The 19,508-nt window shown below is 37.0% G+C and overlaps 1 protein-coding gene across 6 annotated transcripts in view; it reads right to left on the bottom strand.

The window, feature by feature from the left end:
* Positions 1-19,508, bottom strand: part of LOC5578232 (chondroitin sulfate N-acetylgalactosaminyltransferase 1) — a 183,534-nt gene that overhangs the window by 146,226 nt on the left and 17,800 nt on the right. For all 6 annotated transcript variants that reach the window (XM_021840970.1, XM_021840973.1, XM_021840971.1 and 3 more), the window contains one exon: positions 5,508-5,622. The gene's annotated coding sequence lies outside the window, so the exon portion shown is untranslated. The remainder of the gene's footprint in view (positions 1-5,507; positions 5,623-19,508) is intronic.

Genomic DNA, 19,508 nt, shown 5'->3' with positions numbered 1-19,508 from the left:
ACAAACAACTTTGTATAAGACCGTTTTTGTCTAATGTTTCATTCTAAAGCTCAAAATGCATCTTTCCGCGTAAAACTGATTCCTGGACCAATGTGCATTGATCCTGTCCAGCACACCTCCTGCAGCGCTACGATACCGAAACCGCGAGTCTACAGTACTTCGGAGAGTATGCGAGTACGTCCGATGAAGTTGGGAGATTTGCAGTTCCACGTACCGAGTTTCCAATCGCTAGTTCATTTCCGTCGCTGTGGTCTTTTCCGATTGTTTCGGTTCGTATTCTCTCGTTGACGTTCCTGTTCTGATGTGTTTTTACGGTTGGCTTGCAGGGCCTGACACCAACCCCCTAGATTTCCGGAGCACTATTGCTCCTAAATGTTCGGAGAACCATAGTGCGCAGTTTAGCTTAGAGTCCTGCTCTGGCACTCGGACAATGATCAGTCGCCCCTGACATGGGGAACAGACGCTTTTGTGAGCCGCTCCTAACATGGAGTACAGACGCTCCAGGTTTGCAGAAGCAAAAGCAAAAGCAATCCCCCCCCCCTTTCCCTGTCAGCATACGACCACCCGAGCAACACACATGTTATAATAGTGTATTATCAACTTATATATGACTAATTTTGGTCATATATCAGTGGATAATACACTATTATAACATGTGTGTTGCTAGAACAAAGACCGGGGTTGGTTACCCGATCTTCCCCAAGGTTACTCGTACCCCGGCCAGTACCACGAGGAGGTAGGAATAGGAGTTGCTGGGCAAGAGGCTAAGGACCGCACAAAAGGGTTTATTTTATTCCTGCAGGTACGTGAGGTACCAATGGTACGCCATGCCCAGCCATTTACCGTGCCACCCATGGACCGTAGGAGAGGTTAAAAAGACTGCGAGACGAAAAACCGTAAGGCTGCTGGGAAGCACGAAATCCCGGTTAAGCTTCTCAAGCACGAAGTTGAGCAGCTTTACCAGTCGATCTACCGAGTACTTCTGAAGGTATGGCAAGACGAAAAAATGCCCACCGGCTGGTTGGATGGCCTAATACGCTCAATCTACAAGAAAGGGCACATACTGGAGTGCGAAAATCACAGAGGGATTACTCTGCTGAATTCGGCGTACTGCCGCGTATCCTGTAAATACTGTCGCGGATCCAGATGAACAGACTGAGACCGCTAGAGCAATCCTTCATCGGCGAATAGCAACTTGGTTTTCGTGAGGGCTGCTCGACAACAGATCAGATGTTTACCTTGCGAATGATCATAGATAAATTCCGGGAATACAACTTGCATACTCACCATCTGATTTCAAGGCAGCGTACGATTCAGTGAAAAAATGAGCTGTGTCAGATAATGCATGAACTTGGTTCTCCGACGAAACTAATTAGGCTGATACATGCTACGCTGGAATGTTCGAAATTACGTGTTCGAAATGCAGACGAGGTATCAACCTCATTTGTAATATTAGACGGATTGAAGCAGGGGACGCACTTCAAATTTACTGTTCTGTACTGTACATTGGACCCGAGGGTGCTATTAGAGGCTATGTCGTGCAGGTATCAGAAGGCCGGCTCCAGAGGCACGTTCTCCACCAGCTCCCCACCAGTAAATGTCGTACAGAGAAAAGGCACTGGCATAACATGGTTGCACGTACCTCTTGGCCTTACAGACGGTATTGACCTTATTGGAATTGATCGCAGGTCAGTGACGGAGGCCTTCTTGCCTCTGAAGAGGGACAGCGAGGATAGGCCTGACCATTAATTCTACCAAAACGAAGTACATGGTTGTAGGTAGAGATAGAGGTATGCCTAGTGATGTAGAAGCTAAGGTAGTGTTTGAAGGGGATATGATTGAAGTTGTTGAAAAGTGTGTTTATCTGGAACTTGTGACGTGTGACACTGACGTTTCCCGTGGTGTCAAAAGACGCGTTGCGGCTGTGAATAGGGCACTTAATCAGCTTATCAACTTGTAAACGTTGGCGACTTCATGGAAGACCACGAATACGCTTGGAATGCAGTGGAAAAGGACCTGGCAACCCTAAACGTTCGGGGCAAGTAGGTGTCGTAAAATTTGAGAAAATGAAGAAGAAATCAACACCAAATTGAATTTCATCATGTTTTTACACAGGTGTGTATTTTTATCCCGAAAGTTTGACCTAGGTGTAATAATCAAGATATTCTGAAAATCTATAACAACTGAAAAAAAAAAATCAACGCCACACAGTGAACCTTCAAAATATTGGCTTCAATTTTTCTGAACAAACTTGCCTAAAATATTTACTCAAATTTCTAAAATAATATTCAAAGATAATATAAAGATTGTAGGCAATTTGAAAGTTTTTCCATGAGATAAAACATGGCATGCACTTTTTCCCCGCTGATTCGAACTTATGCCCCAATAATGGGTTTCCAAACATTTAAAGGCAAACTTATACACTTTAAAATTTCCTTCACGGAGCTCCCCTGACCGTTATTATCAGAAAAAATCTCGATCAAATCTGTGTTAAACAGTCGTTCTCTATAGCTAAGCTGCATGCCTGGGCAATATTTAAATAAAAATGTAGGGCTCGTGTTAAAGTTACGCCCTTTTGATTTTATTAGTCTATAAAAGCAATGGAAATCTGAGATATTTAACATTTCAGTCGTCGCGCTGTTGTATTTTGTACAACGACGCTGAAAAAACCTCGCTTTTCGTTCACATCAGCAGCGCGGTGGTTTTGGCGCTGGAAAACCACGCGACGACTGGAAGGTTAAATAGGTATTCAGCGACCGTAATTATTAAAAGAAATAGACCAGCAAAATTTGATTCAAAGTTGTTATATTAGTTATTTGTAATTTCTGGGTTATGTTTTGAATGAGATGTAACCCTTTAAAACACTAATCTTATATATATTAATTAGGCATGATTATACCGTTAAGCATGTTCAAATGTTTTCAATGGTACATTGTACATGCCACCAAAGCCTTTAGCAATGAACTGATTAAGGCATTAAGGAGCCAATTTTGTTTTGAGATTTTCCGCTCATCTACTATTTTACCTGTGGGTTTCCCGGTCTTTTCAATCATACACACTCAAACAGAGTGTGAGCGGTCGGTAAATAAATTTACCGAAACAGATCTGTAATTCACAGAAATACCGAAGTTTCGGTAATCGAATGAATTTTTGACAGTGTGTTGACAGTGTGTCAGGAGTGAAATTACAGAACTCCGGTGATCTATGGTTGAGCTGTCAAAAAAAATCACTGAACCGTCTGTGAATCACCAGTATTACCGGAAACTGTAAAATGTTTAACTGAAGTTTCGGTAAACTGACCCATAGATCACCGAAATCAGTAATGTGGCAAAAGTGTCAAACTAATAATGTTTTTTCGTCGTCATGGTGAAAATGTTGGCAAGCCCATGTTATACCGAAAAAAATGTGTTATAAGGATTAACCAAAGACGGAAATACGATAGAGGTGAGAAAAGATAGCTTGAAAGTGATGTTTATATGAACTAACGTTATTCTTTGTGGCAGGATTACAATGACCGCTACTTCTCCGCAATGCTCCCGCAGCCCAGCACGAGTCACCGTTGAATTATTTCATGGATAGATTTATGTTGCTAGATCATGATTATATCATTAGAAGATTAAAAAAATAAACGTGAAAACGTGAGTTATATGTTTACCTTGTTATTTTTCCTAATAGCAATTTGGTTATCCGGAGGAACAAACCCATGCACCGTATTTACAGATCTACGGTAAACGTTCACCGAAAGCTCGGTAGTTTTGACAGCTGAGGTGCGAAACGCAAATTACCGAAAGGTCAGTAATCTATTCGTTTACCGAATCGATTACCGACCGTTCAGCTGTTGAGATTTCGGTAATGAGATTACCGAAGTCGGTGATTTGATCTAAGTGTGTACAAACACGTAAGAATCCTGAATAAATACAATAGTGAAAGAGTTGTATAAATCAATCAACCCATTCTCCAGCCTTCACGATCTGGCTCACATACACGAGTTGGCTTCACGAGGAAGCCTAAATACTTGAAATACGCTTAAGAAAAGTAAAAAGTATCCGTTATTATTTGGTTTTATCAAATTTTACACTTTGCATTATTTTCTTCCATTTTGTATCGATGCTTTCTACGTCGACAATTTCATTTTTTTCCATACACTGCTATCCATAATCGAAAACTAAAGTCCAAAAGCATTCTATGACGTACATTTTTGCTTCGATATATAACAAACAATTACACGTAAAATAACACAGCGGAACAAAAATGACATTTTTGCGTGTCTCAAGGATAAAATTATGTGTCTCTAGTAGATTTGTGGTTGCTGTATCTGATGCCGTTCTCAGAAATGTTTCGGCACGTCCCAATTTTTAGCTACAGGTCGCCAAAGCTGTAGGAAACATTGTTTTCATTGATGTTCACATGAAATTTTAGATATGATTTATCAAACTTTTTGTGATTTAATCCACTAAACATGCGAAATATGATTTGAATTTTCATTTCAGATATAATTTGGTTTAAATTGCACGATTAAATTTAGATTAAATCCATTTTTCTACATGCTTGCAGTCTGTATACAAAATACTTCATTTCTCTTATATGGCAAAATACAGTACTTTTCGAAACCATCAAAAATAACTTTTGAGCATCGCAAGTATTATGAACTTTATTGGTAATAATAGTTGTACATATGAAGTTTGAATTATGTGGCAAAGTAAGCGAATAAATTACCATACAAGCTAGCAAACTTGCACGCAAGTTTACTGATATAGTCAAATTTTGCATTTTCAACAGTCGATTTCTCAAAAAATAGACGTGCCATGATATTTTTGAAACGGTAATGGATTCATTTGAAAACATTTTGAACATATGGAAAGCGCTTGAACAAAAAATGTTGCCAAACGATCTAAATATTTCAAAACCAGTTTAAACATTTGAAGTTGTTGTTCAATAGTTAATTGATTGTTCATCAATAGAATAAAATCTTTTTCTAGCAGGTACTGCATGGTAGGCATCAGTTGCGGTTTGTCTCAAGTTCGTCGGAAATCAATGGAGCTCTGAAGCCACCATGGGAAAAATCGGTCCAGAAAAGTTTTTCCCTTTCCATGGAAAAAAAAAATCACAGACACAATCTAATCTTTTCGAACGCATTGAAAGTTCGATTCGTATTTTATTTCAACTCCAGTCAGTGTGATGATTGTTATGTTAACCCACGTTCTCATACTTCACCAGAAAAATCTTATGCTCGTCAGTGAAAGTTTTCCACACAAACAAAAACACTCTTGTTTCGGTTCTTTCGGTTGAACTTTTCCGGGACCGCAGGCTGTTTTGCACCTGTTTATCAAGACCAATATCCGTTCCTCAAACTCCATCCTCAAAACTCAGACATAATCTTTGCCGAAGCTTTCGAATCACAGCCTCTGCACAGAATATGATAAGCTTTAATGTGTTTGCTCCTGAAATACATATCTGCACAATTCAAGGAGGGGTACATCGTAATAAGCGAGATACACATTTCTTACCTTTTTGCCGACAGGTTTTTCGTCCTTCAGTTATTCCATTATACACTGTCGTCTGTGAATTGTCGTCGCTAATGCTCACCACTTTTCTTCACAATTCCATCGGCCCTGGGTAAATCTGTTGAAGGAAGCATAAAAAGTAATTGTTGCCATTATCATTATTAAATATGACGACATGTCAGTTAGCTATGTACAGTAATCTGTGTTTATTCTGTAACCCAACTTAACTTTGTCCCAAAAACCACGCTGTCTTTGAAAGAAGATCCTCGATCATATTGTTTTCCCTTTTTATCACCTAGAGAGTCTAAGAGCATCTAAGCTTTCATTTGGTCGGCGTTAAGTCAGAGGGGACCAAGTACAAAACTTGGGAAAATTGGATTATTCTCTCATTAGATGCGAAATTACCTTACCTCCGTATCACTTTGATCAGATTTTAAGATGGCTGTAAACTGCGAGAGATATGTGACAAATTTACTTTGGATGATCAATAAAAATCTATAAAAGTGTGCAGTCAGAGTGGACCAAGTGCTTATTACCATATCATCGAAAATAATCAGCTCGCTGAGGACTGCGAGGAAATGAAAAACATTTCAAGAGATTTGTCAGATTTCTCGACATCGAATGATTCTTCTACTTATCCATCAATAGAAATTTATAATTATAACTTAATTCGATGCATTTGATTTTGTTTTTTTACCATTTACCATATTTGGATGGGCGGTCAGAAATTGCAACAATTTCTGTGCAGACAGAGTGGACCAAGTGTTAAAAAGCAATAAACTAATTGATTATAGCATTTTTGAGTGAATTTCAGAGTCCGATAGAAGTTTATGGTAGTTCTATGGTGTATGTATGGAATGTGCTGGAACCCGCTTATTGGACCAGTATATTTTGGTTGGTACTCAAGATTTTCGATTGGTCCACTCTGACTGAACGCATATTTGAATATATCTGGCCTTCAATACTCTGACCCTGCAAAACCTTAATTTTCAAGCTATCGTAATGCCACTGATATCGGTATTGACGATATGGATCATTGAAGAATTTACGATACTGATGTCGAAGGGTCTTGATAATCTGTTTTTCTTAGAAATATGCACCCAGTTTGACCATGCAAGCATTGAATGATTGTTATTTTCCTAGAAATTGTTCAGTCAGAGTGAACCAACTCACTGAACGGTGGTCTTTAGTTCAGTCAGAGTGGACCAAGTACACATAGTCCATCAAAAAATCGTTCTATGAGTGGTTTGGATTATGATTTTTCATGATTATCGCATCACATTATATTGCTTGAAGGTAACACAAAGATGTGTAGAAATATTGAACCAAAATTTAAACGAGTTCTAAAATTACAGAGCGTTAGACTTTAAACCCACTTTTCTCAAAATATGAAAAATGTCACTTGGTCCACTCTGACTTAACGCCGACCATTTGATGACTGGACTGCACACTTTGCAGTGCACTGATGAAAGAAATACACAATATAAATATCAATAGTTGATTGTATTTTAATTTTGTCATTCTTTCTGATCGGGGAAAGCAGTAATACAACAAGACCATGCTGAGAGTTCTAGTCGAGGATCTTTTTAGGGTTGGAAATTTTCTGGACTCCCCAGGGCATCTAGAGTATCTTCGAAGCCGCCTCAAAAAGGGTGACTTGACAAAGAAAGCTCTCAGTTAGTAACTAAGTGCTTATTGAATAGAAGCTGAGAAGAAAGCTGAGGCCCAGTTGGCACGAAATTACAGAAGAAAAGATGTTAATCGTCAGTCAATAGGTGACTTTGTCTATAACTGTGAAAAACTCGCTCATGTGATATACAACAATAGGGAAAACTCACAAAGAAAAGAAGATAAAAATCATAAGAAAATGTTCCATCACACATAAGAAAATAATTTTCCCTTCCAGGAGAAGGAGAGATGCGAGTGGCAGTAAGGCGAAAAATGGAAACCCAATAAAAATATTTCGCATTGCTTCGCGCAAGGGCCTTCGTCGGATCACGGCATGTCCTTATGCGTGGGTATATTGCGTTTCGTTGCCCTTGGACTACACACTGGGGTGTTACAAAAAAGAAGAAAAACTTCCAATACATTCTACTGTGGGCAGAGTGGAACAGTTTTTTGTATTGAACTTCGTCGAATGGGCAGGGAGTCATTCGATGAATGTCATTCGCTTTTAACTTCTTTTCAAAGGAGCATTCATTCCACCGAAAAAGGACATGTGAACGATTAGATTTAATCTGTTTTATGTTATTCGATTTTGATTTCAGTGTCCGCTCTGGGCTGGTTTCCCCCGTCCTTTTTGCTTCGGAGGATAAAGTCGAAAGTGAGAGTTCTGTTTGACCCTTCGACCTTGACGCTTGCTCCTAAGCAGTGCGTCAAGAAAGCCCGAGCAGTTTTTTTTTTCCTTTTCGGGTCGCGCGCGCCTATTTTTTTTTCCTGAGTGCTTTTTTATAGCCGAGCAAACTAGTGAAGCTGAAAGTGGATTGTGGCTGCTCAGTCAAGGATAACGGATCAATTGGTGAGCTCGTTTCATGCTACTTTTTTTAATCTATAAAATATGTATGACTTGCACATTCAATCGTTACAATGGTGGGATGTAAATATGATTTTTCAACAAACTATGGATGGTTCGTCACTGTAAGTGTCGACACAAACTCTGATTCATGATTTATTTGTTCAACAAACTTTGAATGGTTCGTCACCTCAAGTGTCTGCATAATTTTCCTCTACATAGAAATTGTTCATATCAAATGAAAATATTATATTTACATATAAGCATGTATATATCTCACAAATCATTGTTTATCATGGTCTAATCGCTTATCAAAGTGAATCCTGTGACCCAACGATCCTCCCCATTAACAAACATCCCTCCCAGTGACCTTTGTGGAGATGCAGAGGCAAACACGGTCTCTAAATAGCAAAGGTTACACACTAACATTCCTTCCCCCAATCCCACCTGACTGCAAGGACGTGGCCGGCGCCGTTATTGACCCTGTATAAATAGAGGCACTGAATTATGCACACTGAAGAAGATTCTGGCCAATCCCAGCCAAACTTCTAGTTGATTCTTTGTGCATTTTCACTGACTTCGGTCAATCACGGAATAGCAACCATTGATATGTGTAGTCAGTCTAAGCTAAGCTAAGCTAAGCTAAGCGGAGGATAAAGTCGAAAGTGAAAAAGTTGGCAATCTTTTCGATTCGCTTAATATTATGAAAGTTTCGATATAATAACTAGACAACATACAACCCATATCTACTGGCGCAGTGCCAAGGCAAAGGTCAATCCTGGAGCGAACCGAAAGATAAACGACACCATTAGCAGTTTCCGTTGACACCTATATCCTCTTGCCCGCCATTTATTGGCGTGGATGATGGGGACCGATTTAATGAAGTAAACTTTTCGTTTTTGCTTTTTATAGCCCAAAAGAAGGATTCAGCACTTTCCGGACGCTTTCACATACAAGCGGCCAATATTCAAGTGCGATATCGGCATCAACGGTGGTGAGAATTAGGGTTAAGTGGCTCAAATTCGGCTCTGTTTACAGTTTAATAAACTTTATAATATTTTCAGTATTTACGGGAGACAAAATATTTTGAATCATCGCATTGTTAGTATAATATGATTCCTCACAAGAGATTATTGCTACTCCACTTTTGGCGAAAAATTAGTACAGAAATTGAAAGACAAAGATTTCAAAGTATTCATTTTACACTGTAAAGTTTCATGACACTATACCAGTATTCTCTTATGGTTCATTCGCAAATTTCATATCGCAAAAAATAGTTATTTACGCAACAAGTTGCAAAATAATGATTTTTTCAGCACGAGTCGTACATTTATCCAACGAGGCTTGTCGAGTTGGATAATTACGACGAGTGCTGAAAAAATCGAGTTTTGCAACGAGTTGCATGCAACATTTTTTGAAATTTCCGTTGAAGTTGGATTATTTCTAGAAAAAATAACACATTTCAATAGAATCCACATGAAAATCCGTGGGAAGTAACAGCTTACTGTTTTTCAATCACGTAGGCTGTGATATGGGAATCACGTATAGGCTGGAATGACCGTCACAAATTTGCCTAGGTACTATATTTTTGTTCACCTAATTCTGTTTACACGAAAGATAGAATGAAAATCACTTTTCAGAAAGTAAATTGCCTCCCCTATGTCTGCTAGAAGATCCGATTCCAGCTCAGAATCTCTCACCTGAATCGGATTTTGATCTTACGACGGATGTAGAATCTGAAGCTAGTTGATTAATGGTGGTAAGCTCCCTCGAAGTTAATACGCCAATCGCGTATTAACTTCGATGGAGCTTACCACCATAAGTGTTTGAGAAGTCCAGAGTAATTCAACTAGGGACGTTCCGATATTGCGAAGTATCGATATTTGATTCGATACGATTATCGAATTAAAGTATCGATACCACCGATATATTGATTCAAAATATCGATATATCGGAATATCATATGATATATTTCAATGGAGCAAAATTCCTATATCATTTAGTGACCTACCGTTTAGTTTCCTACAACTCGATAAAAAATATTTGAACACTAAAGATTGTTGCTGTTTTGACCGACAATTACATAAACATCTTCTGTTAACATACAGTCTAGTACAATACAGAAATAGCTTTGGGTTTTTCTCGAAATCTAATTTATTTCTTGCATTTAAACAAGAAATAAATAAAATTTTAAAACCTCTACAAATGTTTTTCACTTATATCATGTAGAGGTCTTTGTAACTCTCGTCCACCCTTTCAGAGAATGTCAGATCGTCAAACAATTTGTATGTACGCAGATTTTGCGTAACAGTTTTCTGCAGGGTGTTAACACTTCAGTCGTCGCGCTGTTGGATTTTGTACAACAATGGTTAAAAACCTCGCTTATCGTACACAGCATCAGCGTGGTGGTTCTGACGGTGACAAATCGCGCAACGGCTTAAGGGTTAATAGGTATGCGGTCAATTACCCTTTTCTTCCCCTTATGCAGCGGTCTAGGGCTGTACCACCTACGAATGTTTATCGCCTTTGTAAGTGCTAATTTTAAAACCTTACAATTGTTTTCCATATATTAGTTCACGATATATCGGAAAAAATATCGATATCACCGATATATTGAATAGGAAATATCGACACCAAAATATCGAATATCGAAAGCAAAATATCGATATTCCGATATATCGGAAGTATCGGAACGTCCCTAAATTCAACGAATGGTGTATGGACGCACTCAGATATTATTTTGGCAACTTCGAAAACAGAACTGAAAAGTGCCACTTTTCAGCTGAAAAGTAGCACTTTTTAGAACCGTTTTCAGTGCTGAAAAGTAGTACTTTTCAGCAGTGGTGCATTTTGAACTGAACGCGAGCCAAAAGTGAACGGAGCCCGAGCCAAATTTGCACTTGAACGTAGTAGTCAATGAACTTACGAGCAAGAGCTTGCCGTTGCTCAAGAACGGCCCGTTCAGTTCAGAATAATGATTGGAGTTTCCCCTTGAGAAATGAATCTATCAATTGCCGTAATTTATTATGAATATAGAAATCATACAACCCTCGATATAATGAATATCAATAACACAACATTGACCTAGATTTTGTCGTAAATCAGTCAAAACTGATCGCGTTCATTTTTCGGCTCGCTGCGTTCAACAAAATGAACTGGAACGCGAACTGAACGCGTTCAAATGCATCACTGCTTTTCAGCATTGTTTTATGTGGTAGGAAAAGTAGGCCGTTATGTGGTTCGTTCTGTTAATGAAGAGTAGGCTGATATGCAGCGGAATTGCAAATAAAAAACTTTTTGACACCCACTCACCCCCTCATAACGCATTTTGTTTAAAATTTTGTAAAAAGCTGTACCATCGTAAAAAAACACTCACACCCCTCGGCATTATGAGATGAGTAAATGGGCCCTTATACTGCGCTATCTTGCTCTAACAAATAAACTGTAGTTTAAATGTAAACTGGAACTCTTTATGAGCTAAAACATTCCTTGATTTTCTGAGCCATAAAGTATTGTTTTGACGACCACCCAACATATATGTGAAAAAATAGGGTAATTGATCGGCTGAGAAGCAGGATTTGTCCCAATGTGGGCGTAATACCAATACTCAGGGGTATAATTTTAAGGTTAAAAAAACTGACGGCCATCTTGGAATTTAACGCCATCTTGGTATTAAACAGTTGAATGCATTTTTTACCATCTTAGCGCTCATCATGTTGAATTATGAGGCCTTCGTTGAAAACCCAATCAGATTATTTTATTCTTATCTTATCTTATCTCAGCTGTTCAATTGATTGTTCGATCGACGGTTTTAGATCGAATAAATGAATAAATGAATGCTATTTCTGAACTCGAAGATATGCTGAAGAATCATTCCGGTACCAAATGTGCATTTTTAATGAAAATTCCTATGTAATTACCTGTTTTTATAACTTATTAAGCTGAGAAGCAGGCTTTGTTCCAGTACGGACGTAACTCCAGGAAAAAGAAGAACAAAAAGAGTAAGCGTTACTGTAGCCTTAAAATTTAACAAGTGCTAACAAGGTGCAAAACTCATTCTACTACTTAAACCAAGATCGCATTCAAATCCAAGATGGCTGCCAGATTTTTTCTCCTAAATTCATCACTCTTCTTCATTACTCGACTCGAAGAAAACACCAACGTTTGAAAACTTGTTTCTTTGTTGTATTGCTGCAGGGAAGATGTACCAATAGTGGAGGTACTGAGCGCGATTGAACTTCATTTAACTCTCTGTCTGTTTTTTTAGGGTCAATATGACCCCAGAGAACTTTGAAGGGATGTAACTTTTTTGTTAGTGAATCTATTTGTGAGTTTTTTCACACTATGGTGCGTATCTACGAGTTGTTTGTTTCGCACATATTTTTTTCCTCAAATATCTTGTAAAATGAATTGACGTCAATCCACATGGTTATTAAATTAATTAACTCATTATGATGGATAAATTATGGGTGAAATTATGAAAAATAAATCCTCGTGGTCGGCTGGTATTTGAACCCAGGGCTCTTGTATGCTAAACGAGCGCTTTACCAACTAAGCTACCGAGCCACTTAGTGACCCAATAACTCAGTTGGTTACAAGTTTAGAATTCAAATCCCCACAAAATAGTTTTCTGAAATTATAAAATTGGGAGATCACAAAATAATGTTCTCTGTGATAGCTCCATCATACGGTGGAATTCCCAACTAATGAATATGTAACACAGTAGTCCTATCCCTGTTGCAAATCTTAACCGAGGAAAGTGTAGTTTTATGTAAAACTGTTTCTGAGATATAGGCGTTCAATGTTTCCAAATTTTACGTTCTTTTTTTCCTTTTTTCACTATAATTCCGCTCCGCCAAGACACCCCCCCTCTTTTGAATTTTCTTCTATTTTTAAGTAATGTTATTTTCAAAACAGCAGAAAAATCGTTAATCGATTGAAATTCTGAAGTTATAACGATTTGAAATTATGGGTCAATTTTACCCCCAGCACAGACAGATGGTTAACCGTTTAAATTCAAGAAGCGCAATAAATGTATATATTAATGCAGGCATTGCACATTGGTCCCAAAGCCATATCTAGGAAGACAAAAATGATTGCGCCTAAACCGTCTTTTTTATATATATGGTGTCTTCGGCAAAGTTTCTCCATATTTTTCAGACATTTTTTTCAGAGATGTGAAATTAGGGTGACCCACATGGTTTACGAGATCAGCACATAAACTTTTTTGCTGATGCATTTAGGACTACACAATGTTCTACAATGTTTTAGAACAACCGATTTGAAGCAACTTTGCCGAAGAACCCAAATTTCTATCTCTTATGGTTCGCGAGTTATGATTTTTGTTCAACAAAAAAGTTAGGGTGGTACTGAAAAATCAGTTTTTTCTTGATAACTTTTTATACGATAATTATGGTTACAGAGTTATCAGAAATTTTCATCGAAAAAATGGTTGTTTTTAAATGCCGATATCTCCGAAAGGCGCAAACGGATTTTCAATCTTTTGTCGGCATTAGAAAGATTATTTCTTTCTCTGTTTATGGTGAAAAAACTGTGAGGACGTTTTTTGTTTGAAAAGATTGACAAAATTTTGAAAATAATATGTTTTTAACCGAAAATGGTCTATAACTTGAAAAATATTCGAGATAGCTCTTTGGTGCCTTCAGCAAAAATGTGCAAAATTGAAAGTTCTGATAGTGCTTCATACAAAGTATTCATGAAAAATCATTGCTTTAAGATATATTCACCATAAACCGAATTTTGTATGGTAAAGAAAGCGAAAAAAAGAGATATTTGCTGGAACGACCGGAATAACTGTATGTATGTCATTGAAAATTTAAAATATATGTAATGAAAAAAGATCTCTCACAGTAAGCGAAATGTTTGGAGTTAGGGAAAGTTAGTTGGTGAAGCAGACTTTTAACAGTGATCTATGGAACATTGATCCATAAACGATGTCTTGTTATTTCACGCGACATAATGTTTGTCCAGCTAACCTATGCCGTGGTTGGTTATAAATTGCTACCGCTTCGGCTTACTAAGCAGAAGGTCCTGCGTTCAATACCGGTTCCGTTTATTATATTATCAACCCCAAACGATAACAAAACGTATACTTTGAAGAATTCCTTCAAATTACCAAAACCTTACTTTCCGTGATAGCCTCCCATTGAAATATAGAAGTATCTGCAATTATTCTATCTGGGTATCCAACTTATCCCATTCTATTCAATCAAATCCAATAAATCTACCACAACGAATTAGTCAGGGCAGCATTCGCCTGTTGAAGAATGCATGAATCTTGAACAAAAGCCAGATATAAATCCCAAATATCTGACTAAGGTATCGAACCAGAAGGTAGGCCTTGATCACTTGAAAACTGCTTCAGCAAATAATTTTCCTTTTTTCAACTCCTTAGATTCCGCTTACTGTGATCGATATCAATAAATGTGTTTTCAATTTTAAATGACATACATACAGTTATTTCGATTGTTCTAGCAAATATCTCTTTTTTCGCTTTCTTTACCATATACAATTCGGTTTATGGTGAATATATGTGTAAGCGTTAATTTTTTATGAATACTTTGTATGAAGCACTATCAAAACTTTCAATTTTGCACATTTTTGCTGAAGGCACCAAAGAGCTATCTCGAATATTTTTCAAGTTATAGACAATTTTCGGTTAAAAACATATTATTTTCAAAATTTTGTCAATCTTTTCAAACAAAAAACGTCCTCACAGTTTTTTCACCATAAACAGAGAGAGAAATAATCTTTCTAATGCCGATAAAAAACTGAAAATCCGTTTGCGCCTTTCGGAGATATCGGTATTTGAAAACAACCATTTTTTCGAAGAAAATTTCTGATAACTCTGTAACCATAAGAGATAGAACAGTAGTTTCTTCGGCAAAAAGTTGCGCAATCAAAAGTTCTAAAAGTGCTCGGAACAAAGTTTTTGCGAGAAATTATCGTATAAAAAGTTATCAAGAAAAAACTGATTTTTCAGTACCACCCTAACTTTTTTGTTAAAAAAAAATCATAACTCGCGAACCATAAGAGATAGAAATTTGGGTTCTTCGGCAAAGTTGCTCCAAATCGGTTGTTCTAAAACATTGTAGAACATTGTGTAGTCCTAAATGCGGCAGCAAAAAAGTTTATGTGCTGATCTCGTAAACCATGTGGGCCACCCTAATTTCACATCTCTGAAAAAAATGTATGAAAAATATGGAGAAACTTTGCTGAAGACACCATATATCTAAAATTGACGGTTTAGGCGCAATCATTTTTGTCTTCCTAGATATGGCTTTGGGACCAATGTGCATTGCAATCTTATCTGAGCGTAGTGATCAACTTCGCATGTTGAAAAGATATTATCCCTAATCCAAGAGCACATTGACATGATTCAATCTTTCATCTTGAACATAAAATGATAATACTGACAGTCGATAAACGTACTTTCGTAAGGTACAAATTTTATGTGGATAATCGTTGAATATGATTGTAAATAAAAACTTTTTATTCACTTATTGATGAGCTGGACCGGTCCCTGAAAATAAGCCAGTGTCTTTTTCATATTCCAAGAATTCAAGTCGAGAAGGTCAGATGAATTCACCTGCATTCAAAATTTCTCCAAAACGGTTGACGGTTTTAGATAATATTTTCTATTTCTCAGCTTGTAGCTCATTTAATTGATTTTTCGCACATTTCTGCAAGCTTCTAATCTAATTGGATTCATATTGTACTTTCCTTTAATTGATTCTGAGTGAGCGTGAACTACAATTCAATTGTTGAATAAAAGTTGGATCGGACGATTGTAATGATCGTAATTATATAACTTATCGTTTTTGTGCGCTTATTATTGAAAAAATGTGAAAGGAGCATTAATTCGATCATTTAATTCCTCCCCAAACCAACCGCCGTTTCGAGGTAAACAAATGTCTTGAAATATGATAGAATTTATTTCAAAATACGAATATAAGGGATTGCAAGTTCGGTAACACAGCGTAACAAAAATGACATTTTTGCGTGTCTCAAGGATCAAATTATGTGTCTCTAGTAGATTTGGGGTTGCTTAATCTGGTGCCATTCTCAGAAATGTTCCAGCACGTCACAATTTTTAGCTACAGGTCGCCAAAGTTGTATAAAACACTGGTTTTATTAATGTTAACATGAAATTTAAAGTACAATTTATCAAACTTTTTTATAATCTAATCCACCAAACATGCAAAATAGAACTTGAACTTCCATTTCAGACACAATTTGATTGAAATTGCGCGATTAAATTTCGATTAAACCGAATTTTTCAACATGCTTGCAGTCTCCATACAAAATTCTTCGTTTCTTCTATATGGAAAAATACAACAATTCTCTAAACCATCAAAAAATAACTTTTCCGCGTCGAAAGTATTACAAACTTTGATGATAAGTATTGTTATACATATAAAGTTTGAATTCTGTGGCAAATTAAGCCAATATATTACCTTACAAGCTGGCAAACTTGCATGCAAGTTGGCTGAAATAGTCATTTTTTGCATTTTCAACAGTCAATATCTCAAAAACTAGAATTTTTGGAATGCAATTTTTTGCCCTTTTTTCCGGCTTTTCTTTACGAATTTTCCCAACGGTGGAAAATTTTGTGGAAAACTTTTTCCAGTTCATATTTTTTTTGAATTTTTGAGAAAATTTGTTCTTGAGTTATGATTTTTCAAAGAAAAGTCTTATATGGCACATCTGGACATTTTTCACAAATTTGGCCATAACTCAAAAACGAAAAAAAAGTGCATTCCAAAAATGTCAGTGATTAAAGCTTGTATAATTACCTCCTCGAAAATATTTTTTTGAAAATTTTCCACGAGTTCGGGCATAGTTTTTTCGGCTTTTCTTTACGAATTTTCCCAACGGTGGAAAATTTTGTGGAAAACTTTTTCCAGTTCATATTTTTTTTGGATTTTTGAGAAAATTTGCTTAAATTTTCATATGAAAACTTTGTTTCTACGATGCTTTGTTCTTGAGTTATGATTTTTCAAAGTAAGTAGTGTTAAGGGAAAACAAAAAATTTCCACCTGAGTTTTCCGGAAAAATAGGCGACCCTGAATTTTTCTCAATTTTTTTTTATTCATATATCCATGAGCCCTGCCTGTAGAAAAAAATTCATGAAAATCTGAGACCCTTCGGCCCAAACCCGTACGGTAATAAAAAAACATCCCCATTTGTGTCAGTGAATCATCAATTTGTTTTCGGCGAGAAGTAACGTACAAATAAATTGCCAGATTGTCCGGACGTTTCGGTCGTTTTACTGGCCTACGACCATCTTCTGCGGACTTATTTTTTAACATTTAGAACACATCAAAAACATAAAATTAACACCTTACAATCTTCTAATTTTTGTATTTTTGTCTTGTTAAAGTCGAAAATATGTCCTATAGTGTGTTGTGACAATCCTGTACCAGATATGTTTTTTGTTTTTACATTATACTTATGTTGATTTAGACGTTTACACAAATATTGACTTGTTTCACCAACGTACGATTTTTCACATGCACCACAAGGAATCTCATATACAACATTTATGTTTTTGTCTTTAGATATTTTGTCTTTAGTTTTTGTAAATAGTACATCTTTAATTTTGTCAATTGGTTTATAAGCCACCTTGAAGTCGTGTTGTCTTAGATATCTAGATAGCTTTTCACCTAGTCCTTCAATATATGGTATCGTTATAAAATTGTTCGTAGCGTTTTCCTTGTCTTGTAGTGTATTGTACATTTTGTGTAGTCTCTCCCTAATATCTTTTTCTACAAGGAAACACGGTTAGTTGTTTCCTGTGAGAATTTGTTTAACCGTTTTCAACGTGTTTACCCGATACTTAGCATGAGTTAACTTTAAGGCTCTATCTACTAGTGCTATTATTGTATTGTTTTTGTGTATGAAAGGACTAACAGAGGTAAAATCTAAATATCTACCGTCTGCATCTTTCGGAAACCACTCCGTTGTGATCGTGTTGTCTTCGCGCCGCAGAATCATGTCCAGAAATTTCAGTTTTCCTTCTACTTCTAATTCAATAGTGAACTGCAGCCGTTGATGGAAGCCATTGAACACGTTCAAAATTGCCTCCACTTCCTCCTTTCGCGCACACAATAAACAATCATCCACGTACTGCTTGAAGAAACGAGGTACAATTCCCCGAGTACGCAGCTTCTCCAACGCATCTTTCTCTATTCGCTCTAGTACGATGTTTGCTACCACCGGTGATATTGGCGGACCAAATTTCTGCTTATAAAATTTCCCCTTGTACTGGAAATAGGTAGAGTCCAGTACAATCTTTACGATCTCGGTTAAACTTTCCTCATCCAGCTTGCTGTGCTCTTCTATTTCTTCCTAAATGTTAAAAAATATATTTCAGAGTCCGCAGAAGATGGTCGTAGGCCAGTAAAACGACCGAAACGTCCGGACAATCTGGCAATTTATTTGTACGTTACTTCTCACCGAAAACAAATCCATGATTTACTGACACATCAAGTCACGGCGATTGAACCATTGATATAATTGTTTACATGTGCAAAAATTCATAACAATCGGTTCAGTTGTTATTAAGGTGGCATCGAAACAAGAAGAAAATCGCCGGAGAATTTGGCGCGCCGTCATGGAAAATCCGACTACGAGCATGAGATCGAAAGAAAACTGGGAATCATCCATACAACTGTCTCTCGGGTGGTAAAATCTTTTAAGGAGTCCCAGACGACCGAGCGGCGGGCTGGAAGTGGATGAAAATCGAAGACAGCTGACCCTGTGAAGGCTCGGCAGGTATTGGATTATTTCAAGCGTAGTCCGAACCTTTCGATTCGCGACGCGGCTGTGAAGACCAAGTGTTCCGCCTGATTCGTTCAGCAAACCATGAAACGAGCTGGGCTTCGTACAGTGGCCCAATTTCATATTCGTACAGGATACTGATTCCACATCAAGTTAGTAAAAAACTATTAAATGAAGTATTGAGCTACAAATACTTTATCCACATTGAAGGTAATAGGTGTCATCTATTGTTTGCCTATCACAAAATGATTCCATTTACATTCATCTTTGGATTAATAGAAAAGTATTGAATTGATGTCTAAAATTCACCCAATTCCATATTCGTACACCTACCAAAATTCAAACGCACAACGTTCAAAACTAAATTTAGAAGCTCTATTTGATTACTGAAGTGCTTTATTATGATGTTCAGATGTAGTGAAATACATTTGGACAATTTATTAGTAGACATATATAAAATTTAGGTAAAATTATGAGAAATGCCAGTTTTCCAATGATTTTTGCTATAAAATCCAATAATTCGAAAAATTACGTTTATTTTTGTAATTGGATCCAATCTATAGATTATACTCGTAAGCTCTGATAGAAATTTAGTTGAAATATATATAGTTTACAGAAATCATAAACAGTTTTTATCCCTTTTGAGTTCAGAAAATTGTTGTGCCATAAGTTAAAAACTCTTCTAAAAT

This window comes from Aedes aegypti, chromosome 2 (assembly GCF_002204515.2).
Source record: "Aedes aegypti strain LVP_AGWG chromosome 2, AaegL5.0 Primary Assembly, whole genome shotgun sequence".
NCBI classification, from domain to species: Eukaryota; Metazoa; Arthropoda; class Insecta; order Diptera; family Culicidae; genus Aedes; species Aedes aegypti.
This window is presented reverse-complemented; position numbering and strand designations above follow the sequence as displayed.